Raw genomic sequence first — 11095 nt, 5'->3', positions numbered from 1 at the left:
AATAGATGGAGTGTTATTTTCCAAGTTGCTGGGATTAATGCTCATTTTCTGGTTAATTAAAATCCTTTAAATAAAAACACTCCAAGTTCGGGGCATTATTGTACTCATTACCATTTCTGTAGCATCTTTGCAGCTCAGCTATTATGCAAGGCTGCAGTAATTTTAACACAGCCCTTTTATTCTGTTTGTCTTTATTGAAGACTTTGTGCTCATTACCGGATTGTCTCCTGACAGCCCAGAATACTCCCCCAGACTCTCCTCCTGAACTGTGTGAAATCTATTTTGCATTTGCAAGTGTCTGGGCCTTCCACGATCAGGTAAGTGACTGGATTAAGAAATAATTTAAAATTTGGGGGTACAATCTCCCAACATGGAACTCTTTCCACTTGGCCTTCAAATCTTCCTCACACTTCATTTTTTGGTACAAAAAGCCTCAGAGGGGCAGAATTGGCCTAATTCCAGGGTAAAAAAAAAAAGTGTTAAAAATAATTACACTTCGCACGCGTCAACAGTACTTATGTATTCATCTAAAACTACAGTAAACGATGCGAGTTTGAGATATTTATCACTTGCTTTTGAAAGTGTTCCCCTGGTGGGTGTGCCTGCTTCGTTATATATTGAGGGCAGCTTTCATTCTGCAAACACTCGTTGTTTGCTGATGGGAGTTCCGATTCCTCTCATCCCTGTCCATTTTCTTCAGGACAAAGCACCTCTCTATCATGTTTTAATAGGCGGTTGCTGTCTCTAAGGGCATTTTTCTAGGCCTGTTCAGTATGGGTGGGAGGATTCATTTGACATGCTTGCAACCCACTCCAACTTTGGTGATTCACAGAAGCAGCTTAAACTAGACAGAAAAACCATTTCATGCTCAAATTATTCTTAGCAAGAGGCTACATCTACTTTTGAAGAAAGATGAATTTAGAGTATCTCCATGGGTTTTCTAATAGCAAATAGCTCACAAAAAGCTGTAGCAGGTTTGAAGTGGGGCAGGCCACCTGCTCTTGAATTTGGAATCCACCCCTCTCAATGGCGGGGGGGTGGTGGTGGAGGTGGGGAGGAGTGTGCTCCTACACAGACACTTTCTGTGTCTAATTGTACTTGAACCTGAAGGCCCTCCACGGGCCACATGCCAGTGTGTGATGCGTGGGGCGTCCTCTCTAGCTCTTCCTTCAGACAATGGCTCTCATCTCAATGGTGTGCTTTAGATGTAGCCTGAAGGCAGGGGGTGCTCACATTGCTAAGGGGGAACCAATGGCTGCTTGACCCATATTTTAGCCATTTCTAAACCCTTTTTTTCTTTCTTTCTTTTTTTTTTTTTTCATTTTCACACCCTACCTCAGACTCATCCCCAGGCTGCACCTGCTTTAGCTACTGCTTCACCTCACTGCCGACACAGTGACAATATGATCATAAATAAAAAATAAAACCAAACAAAATGAATGTGCCTTTTCCCCATCTCCCCACCTCGAGGATAGTACTCATAATATCCATTTCACACCTGTCATGCCAGCTGAGATCTCTCTTCACAGAGTGTTTTCCCTTGATAGTCATTGGACCTATTTAATGACTCAACAAACACTTATTAGCACCTACTGTGTGCCAGGCAGTGAGCTGAGCCCTAGTACTGCAGCAGTAAGTAATGGACATAGTCCCTTCCCTCCCCGCAGCCACAGACTAAAGGACCACCAGAAGCATGCCATATGCTTTGAATCACAGCAACCCTGGGGTGAATGGGGTTTTGTCCCAGGTAAACCCTAGAAAGCAAGCCTTCCTTCCCCACAGCCATCTCCATGCATGCGGTGAGTACTGGTGGGACAGAATGGGTGTAAGGATTCCTTGCGGGCTGGGGGGTGACTCTTTCTACGGGCTGGCTAAAAGTTCTTAGAGCCCCTGATCACACAATTGTCTGACAACCCGCTGACCCTTGTACCACTCATTTAAATTCATGCTCAACTTGGAGTCTCCGACGCTTCAAATGTCTCCCTGAGAACATGTAGAAATAAGTGCTCTCTGGAAGCCCAGCAACAGTCCTCATCAAAGGCTGGTTCCCTGTGTCCAAGGGTGAGTTTTATGAGAAAGAGAATATCGCATAACTAACCACATTTTATTCTTTGACATTCCAATTACATTAACCAAGGCAGGCATTAGAGATCAATTGATGGGCCAGCCCAGAGAAGTGAGAGCTGCGAGGGGTGGGTCACCGAGGAGATGGCTCTGGGTGGCCGCGGGCAGTGGTGGGCGCCTCTGAACAGACACTTTCTCCCTGTGAACCTCGGCCCGTCGCTTCTAAAGTGCTGTCCCTTCATTACCTTCCTGCTGTTCTTTTCTGACAATCTGAGCCTGCCAATCTCGACCATTGCCTGGGTTGGAAACCCGGTTAACTAGGATTCATCTCGTCCTTTCAAAAGGCAGTTTCTGTTTGTGAGCAAAATAAATGAGTGTGCTCCCAACTACTGGACATTTTCCCTGCAGCCCTGCGGGCCCCCAACCTAGGTTTAATCAATCTATTTCTCACTTAATCAGCCCAGGATCCAATGGATTTTACCTTTTCTAGAGCAAACTAGCTGTGCTCCCCTTCTTAGTTTTGCAGCTGATTGACTATGGCATGGAGCTTAGTAGATTGTGGATCAAATAAATGAGAGCCATAAAATTTCCTCCCCAGGGACCGGGTTTTGATTATTTCATTGACCCTAGAACAAGAAATGTGCCCTCCAGACAAGAAAAAAAAACCACACAAAAATCTCCCCATGGCCGCTCAAGGCCAGATGCTCCTGCCCAGGACTAATTCAATTACATTTATTAAGAGTATAAAGGTAGGGGGAGCACTTTTTTGGAGAATTATCACATGCCTTGATGGGAGAGAAACTGAGAGCAATAGTCAACGCCTGAAAATCTGATGGTTCCTAGAAAGTGAATGTCAATTTGAAACTCTGTCTGGGGTTCCAAAAGAATTCCAGGAATTAGAGCAGTTATGTAAAAATTATGGTGATGGTGAGAATATGCTCTTATTTGGAAGCATCTAAAAGCCTTGTAATTCAATTACCACTGAAATTTAGTGTTTTCTAAATGGATGATCATCGTATTAGAGAATGTTGAATTTAGCAGCCTATCCATAAATGCTTTATCAGTTTTTCTGCTCTGGAAATTTCTGTGTCCTGAGTGCCTATTATTTGCCAAGCTGTGGAAAAGGGAATGTGGTGGGATTAAAAGAATATGTTCAGGGTGTAGCAGATGTAGGTCAGAAGTCTCCTACAACCTGTACAGCTCTGGGCAAGTCAATTATTCACAATAAACCTATAAAAAGGGTAAAATGATAGCACTTGCTTACAAGAGAGACTTTTGGGACTGTCTGCCTGCCTTTGTCCTCACTTTTCAAAGATCCACCATCCACACAGGGCTGGCTTCATGGACGTGCAGTTTCCACAGGGCCCTGGGCTTAGAAGGGCCCTTCTCTTGGACTGTTCTGATTTCACCAGGGTGAAAACCTTTTTTTTTTTTTTAATGTTTATTATTTTTGAGAGAGAGAGAGAGAGGGGAGAGAGAGTGCATGAGCAGGGGAGGAACAGAGAGAGAGAGAGACAAAGAAAGAGAATCCCAAGCAGTCTCTATGACATCAGTGCAGAGTGCCCCACAGGGGGTTTGAGCCCATGAACCATGAGATCAGGACCTGAGCCAAATTCTGGAGTCTGATGCTTACCTGAATGAGCCACTCAGGTGGCTCACCATCGTGAATTCTTAATAACTGTTGAACAAGGGGCCCTGCGTTGTCATGCAGCACTGGGCCCCACACATTACATGCCTGGCTGTTTTCCATGCACAGGGGTGCCCCAGTTGTGGGTGAGTGAACTACACTTCCTTTCCTTGAGCCAAGAGATGCCCATGCCTCTCTTCTGTGACTCCCTCTTTTTGCTCAAGCTTATCTGGATGGTTTCTGTAAGTCACAATCAAACCTCCAGCAAGCTGCCCCTGGTTAATGTAGTTGGAACATCAAAGAATGAACTGTGGTTAGTAGTGTTACTCTCCTATCTCATGTTGGACTGAGATAGACATCTGGCCCAAGAGGGACCAATGAGAAAGTCTCTCACAGCGTGTGGACTGTGAGACTCTGGTCCATCTTGGTAACTGTCTGGAAAGGGAGGGTAGAAAACTACCTCTGAAGCTGTAGGGCAGCCATCTTGTGTGTGTAGGGAACAGCAAAGAAAGTGGGATTGTAGATAGAGAAGTGGGGAACAGACCAAGAGAGAAGCTGAGATGAGAGACCGTGGGCCCACTGAGCAGTTTATGGAGCAGATGTCTTGGTTAGGGATGATTCTGCAGTTTCACTTCCGGTTCCTGTTGGAGTGGAGCCACACTTCCTGCCTCAAGTTGTGACATACCTGTGCCTCTCCTGCAACAACTGCCCCTTTTAGTTTAAGATAGTTTGAGTTTCAAGATCTCAATCAAACCATCGCCACCTTACTGCCGTATCACCCACAAAAGCTACAGTGAAGAGCAAATGAGCCCGTGTGATGTGGGGCCAGCACTTTGTAAACTTTAAAGTTTCCTACAACCATGGCATGCCTGGAGTTACATACTAAAGCTGCACCATGAATGTGGACTGGTGAAGCCTTTGGTGTTTATTTCAAAATTGCATTTATCAGGGAATATTGTTAATCTTCTAGATTTTCTAAGGAGGAACTTGTATCACATAGCAAATGTCACAAAGTCATGTGTTTAAAGTCTTTGAAATGTTCACGGGGAAGATGCCACATTAATCATATAATTTGGACTAATGTGAATATTTTTATAGGGTTATTAACATTTCAAAGATGTTAGGGCTGTTTTGGAATTTGAAATTAGATTTATGGCTTTGGGGAACACATAAAAAAACTAATCTGATTTCTTCTGATTTGAAACCAGGAGGCTGAAACAACTGAAAGCAGCAGAAAGAATTAGTGGACAGAATGGGAAAGATAACTCAAAAGACGAGCGACAAAAAGTAACTACAAGGAACTTGGAAAGATGTTTATGTAACTGAAAATGTGAAAAAGCTTAGATTGAAAAAGTAAGTGGAAAACTACAGAAAATGAAAAAAACAGGAAAGCATCAAGAAACAGGCATATTATAGTGGAGGTCTGTAGATCCCAGTATATATCTACTGATGCTTTCTCACCTTCCTTTATTCATTCATTCACTCACTCACTCATTTTACATGCTCTGTGCTCTTTGAGGTGCCAGGGTCTTGGTGGTGAACAAAATGAAGCCTACACCTTCATGGAGTTTGCTTTCTAGTGATATCAGAGAAAGATTGAAGAACCACGAACTCACAGACCCAAGGGGGAGGATGGAGAATGGAAGGGAATAGTCCTCTAACAAGCATCTCATTTTCCTGAAAGGTCTCCACCACCCACAGGATGCCAAGTACCATGCTGGGTGTCTTGTCATTATTATCTCGTGTCATCCTTACCACACTCTGAGATAGACAGGATTTCAAATGTCCGCAGGGGCCAGGCAGCTCATGCAAAAGTGCACAGAGGGTAGAGCAGCCTGGAGAGTGCCTGACTCTCCCCAAAGGGCATTCCCGTTCAGCTCCAGCTGGCTGTTGTTGCCATGTGGGAGTAGGAGTTCCCTGCTGCCAGAACTTTCTTTCTGTCTTTTTCTTTTTTAATTTTTAAGGTTCATTCACTTTTGAAAGAGAGAGAGAGACAGAGCACAAGCAGGGGAGGGGCAGAAAAAGGGATGCAGAAACCGAAGCAGGCTCCAGGCCCTGAGCTATTAGCATAGAGCCCGACATGGGGCTCAAACTCACAAACCATGAGATCATGATCTGAGCCAAAATCGGAAGCTTAGTCGACTGAGCCACCCAGGCACCCCAGAACTTTCATTTTCCAGGAGAAGCCCTAAATCCACTTTTCATATCAAACTGGATTTTTAAAGAACATTTGGTCAATTTTTAAAACTACTATGCACCGTTTGTGAAATGACGTGCATAAGATCATTACTTTAGTGTTGTTTGTAATAGCAAGGATTTGAAACAATCTAGACATCCCTCAATAGTAGACCAATTCAGCAAATTGTGGTTCATCTTATATAACGGCTCTGCAGCCTTGAAAGCAGCAAGGAAGTTCCTTTTGTGCTTCATGACATATTATGAAATAAAAAGTGCACTGCCGTGTATATGATATCCTACCATTTGTGTGAAAGTGGGGAGAGAATATATACATGGATATGTATGCATTTGTTCACATATGAATAGAATATTTTCTGAAAGCATAGGTCTATACACATATGCATAATATGTCTGTATCTAGGTAGACAGGTGGATTCATAGATAGATAGATAGATACATACATACATACATACATACATAGATACATAGATACATAGATAGGTACATAGATACATAGATACATAGATACATAGATAAACCAGTAGCAGTAGTTGCTTTTGAGAAAGAAAATTGGATGGCTGAGTGGTAGGGTAGGAGGGAGACCTTTTTTCTTACCTTCTTATATATTTTGAATTTTGAACCACGTGAATATATTATTATTTTACCAAAGAGGTGTTTTGTGAAGGGCCTGAGAATCATGGAGTTGCCATCTCCTCTAGAGCCTTGGGATTTCCTCTGGATATCTGAAATCACCCACTGGGTTTGTAGCATGACTGTGATGTCTGCAGGGAGTTTAATTGCTTTGGAGAAGGAACCTCCAGGTCCAGAGCATACAGACATACAGCACATGATGCAGGTGTGGATCTCTGCTCTTCTACTTCTCATGTGGGTTTCAAGAAAATCAGGAACGATCCTGGAAATCTCATTCAGCCTGGGCCTGGTTGGACTCTGTGCGAGTATGCTGAATCGTCAGTCGGTCCCAGAATGGCTTTGCTGTCTCTCAGGGATGTCCTGACCTCTGGCATGGTCTTAGTTTGGGAAAGACACCCAACCACTGTATCTCAGAAGATTGTTATTTGGCTGGGGAAATTAACATATTCAAGTCCAGGAGTCTCTGGTCCTTTTGCGGGGGAGGGGAGCACTTGTTGGATCATGAGACAGTCATTACAGTTGCCTCGTGAATAACTGCTATGCTAGCATGACCTTCTTAGCTGGAAGAGATGGAGCTGGGTCTGAGATTTGGGAGTGGCTGGGAGGACAGAAAATTCATGCATCTTGGAATGTAGATAAGGCTAGAAGCCACGTTAGGCTTCCTCAGATCACATCTTACACACCATGAGGTTATTTTGGATCCTCTGAGAACAGGCTGGGAGCCTGCTTATGTCTGCTAAACCCTACCCAGCCCCGGACATCACAGTGGACCCTGGGTTGCCTGTCATTGTCAGAACAGTGTGTGCGCGAAGGCAAGTCCCTGATTTCTCCTCTAGCCCGGCCTTTGCTCGGCAACTTCCCCCTTATTCTCTGTGGCTAGAAGATCTCAGCTTGCCTGGTGGCTAATGAGAAAGGCCACTTGTCATGTTCTCGTTTGTCTCACCTCTGGGTACAATGCATATACATCACACTAGCTGGCACCATAAATCTGCCAAAACAGAATTGTCCTTTTTGATCTATATGTGGTTTGGGTTTTCTTAGTATTTTCACCATTTTGGGGGTGTGATACCTCTGGGGTTTTTTTGCTTGTTTTTGCTTTTTTACTGTAAAGCCGGGCAGCATCACCTGTTTTCTGGAGCTTTTAAGATCTTCTTTATGAACTGCCTGTCTCAGGCAAGTTTCCAGCAGGAAGCAGAATCCCTTCCAGATGTTAAAATGAAGAGACTTTGATGAAGAGGCTATTTTCAGAGTTGTGGGCAGGGTTAAGGGCACCATTAAGGGATGTGAGACGCCTGGAGAAGAAAACCGGGAGAAGCATTTCCTGACCCAGGCCTGCAGGGGCAAAGGGAGGGAAGAGTGTTAGTGGAAGCCTGGGAAGAGCTTGTGCCAAGGAGGGGTACCCTTACCCACCCCCACTCCCCAACACACACAGGAGCCGTGGTCAGGGAGGTGGGGAGTGGGGAACTCATACTCCATCCTCTCTTACACCCCACCCCTTGAGATTCTGCTGGTCCTTCCATTGGCTGAACCCGTCAGGAAGCCAGATTGCAGGGGGCTCTGGTAAGGCAGCCCGCTAGGGGTGCAGGGAGTGACCAGAGGGCAGCACGTGCATCGGGAGTCAGGATGGCAGACGGAGACAACAGCACACCTGCCCGGCCACTGTCAGCGCCTCCTGTGGGATCATCACCATAGACAGAGGTGTCCCGAGTGGGATGTGGGGCACACGGGTTCAGTCGGACCTATTCCCTGGGATGCGGTGAGGGCAAATGCCATCACCATCTTGCCTTTTAAAATCTCCGGTCGTATTGGTAGCCATTCCCATGGAGGAACCTTCCTATGATCTGTTCTTGTGAATAATCTACCTTCCTTCTACTTTAAAATTTTTTAATTCTTTTTTTTTTTTACACTTTAAAATTTGAATTAATAATAATAAAAAAAAAGGCTTCAAGGTTGACAAGGACTAGGATTGACAGTCCTATGGCTTTTAGAAATCCCTGTTGTCCATTTAAATTTTAATGTTTCTATCATTTGTTCCTCAGTGTAAATTAACAGCCATGGCAGTGTGTTGGGTTTCTTTTCTGAAGTCGGGACTTTAAATTTAATTCAATAGCCGAGATTTACGGCGCTTCTATATTTCACACGGCAGAATCAATAATGTGACTGAAGTGAAGAAGATAAAAATTTATGGTATCTTGCAATTTAATGGTTGAAAAGATGCAATTGGAGAGATCATAAATTGTGAAGGAGTTTATGCTTCATTGCTCCTGATTCAGTGCTTGCTGTTAGGACTTGATTTGTGGCTATTCACAAGGTGTGATTAATGGTGTGATCGATGCTTGCTTCAGTGCAGTAAAGCAGTTGTAATGCTCTTCATTAGAATAAATAAAATAAATTGACTGAAGCTTTATAAAAACTGTGTAACATTTAAAATCTAAAATGTCAATTTTTTTTCCTGTTACAATTTAGATTTCTTCAGGCAGTTTCCACCTACATCACATCACTCATTGTCATTCTTTTTGGATATTATAGAAATCCATGTGGGTTTGGGTAAGCTTTATGCAAAGCTCACTGAAGAGGAAAAAAAAAAGAGTTGAATAGGACCTCCAGGGCTGAGATATTGGGGCCCCTGTGCCTCACCATCCTCCGAAATGCGCATCTTATCCTCCTGAAACACCACGTTTGAAGAAACAGGCAGAAAATGACCCTTCTAGTCCCACATCTGCTAAAATACGAGGAAAGTGGATGGTCCCCCCACCCCCAAGAGTGACGGATATGCGTGCATCTCCATGGCAAGAGCCTGTGGGGGGCACAGCACACCCCTTAGACAACTTTGTTTTAATTTGGGGATTTTGCCTGCCATGCTTCTATTGTCAGTTCTTGCTGTGACTCAAACAAGAGCAAACACAGGAGAACCGCAGGCTCAGGCTCGCTGTGACCGGGAAGCGTGAAGTCAGTCCAGGTAATGCCTCGGGGGCCCTGGGGAGTCACTTGGGCTGGGAAAAGTTGCCATGGGACGTGCGCAGAAATCCCTGCCAATCTGGGAACTTCTTTGTCACAATTGTAAACCAGCTGTTTTTGTTTCCGTACCAGTTACTGAAATTGATTACTGTCAAAGAACCCTTTGGCCTTGCGTGGAGAGGGGGGTGTGTGTGTCTCCAGAAGGTACCTTCGCTTGGCTCATTTCATGTGTTCATTTCATCTTTTTTTTTTTTTTTAAATGCCCAAAGTCACAAGCAAGTGATAGAGTTAATCTGAAGGACCTGATAGTTGTTACTGACTGATGGGTGCTCAGGCCCCAAGGCTATTTGCCATTGTAGATTTCCACCAGGCCCTGGGGCTGGCAAGCCTTTCAGATAGGTTTCCAAGATTTAAGAAGATTCTACCAGAATGAATCGGGAAAGGTTTGAAGCAGTGGAGGTTTTGTTTTACTTTCATTCAATGCCTTGAAAGCAAAGAGGAGACCTGGGGGGTAGGCGTCCCGTGTTCTGCCTTGTGCCACACTGATGCTGGCTTCCTGTCACCACAGGGCTCTGGGGGAGTACTGTGAGGGGAGTTCTCAACTTTAAGGTATCAATTCAACTAGTTTTCCAGATTTTCCTTGTTTCTCTTAATAGAGCCTTAACTCACCCTGTACTTCATTTTTTTAAAATGTTTTTTATTTATTGTTGAGAGAGAGAGAGAGAGAGAGACAGCATGAGCAGGGGAGGGTCAGAGAGAGAAGGAGACACAGAATCTGAAGCAGGCTCCAGGCTCTGAGCCGGCTGTCAGCACAGAGCCCGACGCTGGGCTCGAACCCACGAACCGTGAGATCATAACCTGAGCTAACGTCGGACACTTACCCGACTGAGCCACCCAGGTGCCCCAGCTCACCCTGTATTTCAAAATGATGAAGCACCTTGGTGTAATAGAGACTTAACTTCCAAAAATACTTCCAAGTTCTCTGTACTTGGCATTTCTTGGTCAAGTGAACCGCCTTTTGAGTTGGCTTCTGGATGCTAAACGGGAAAAAGAGCTTCATTGAGATTTCTTGAGGGTTTATGATACTGTGTGCATTTTGAAGGTGCTTCTTGAGTTACTTGGGGGCATAGGAGCTGAAGGGTGCCAAGAATTACTGATTAAGAGTGACAAAATAAAGGAGACAGGAAGAAGAATCAATAGCACTTGAGTGAAATAGGATTGTTTACATCATTTGTGGCTAGATTTCTGGGTGCTAGCACCCATTAAGGGTTTAGTAGAAAACAAAGATGGAGGACTGTGCCTGAGGTTGAGAGATGCAGCAAACCTCTAGCATGTGCCCCTGGAGAGTAGGGTCTTTGCACACATGACCGCCACTACACAGCCAGGGTCTAGAACAATGCCTGGCGCCTACAGCAAGCCTGCAATAAATGCTTGCTGAATGGGGTGAACCAATGGCACCTCTTTCTAAAGACTGTAGACAGACTAAGCGACTAACAATATGTCAAGGGACATCATGGAAAGCTGTAAAAATAAAAACGCCTGTTAGGATAGGGAAAACCCAGGGAAGATAGGAGAAAAGAGCCCAGCACAATCTTATACAAAAGTGTACCTATCAGT

This window comes from Crocuta crocuta, unplaced genomic scaffold, assembly GCF_008692635.1.
Source record: "Crocuta crocuta isolate KB4526 unplaced genomic scaffold, BGI_CrCroc_1.0 scaffold219, whole genome shotgun sequence".
In the NCBI taxonomy this organism is placed as follows: Eukaryota; Metazoa; Chordata; class Mammalia; order Carnivora; family Hyaenidae; genus Crocuta; species Crocuta crocuta.
This window is presented reverse-complemented; position numbering follows the sequence as displayed.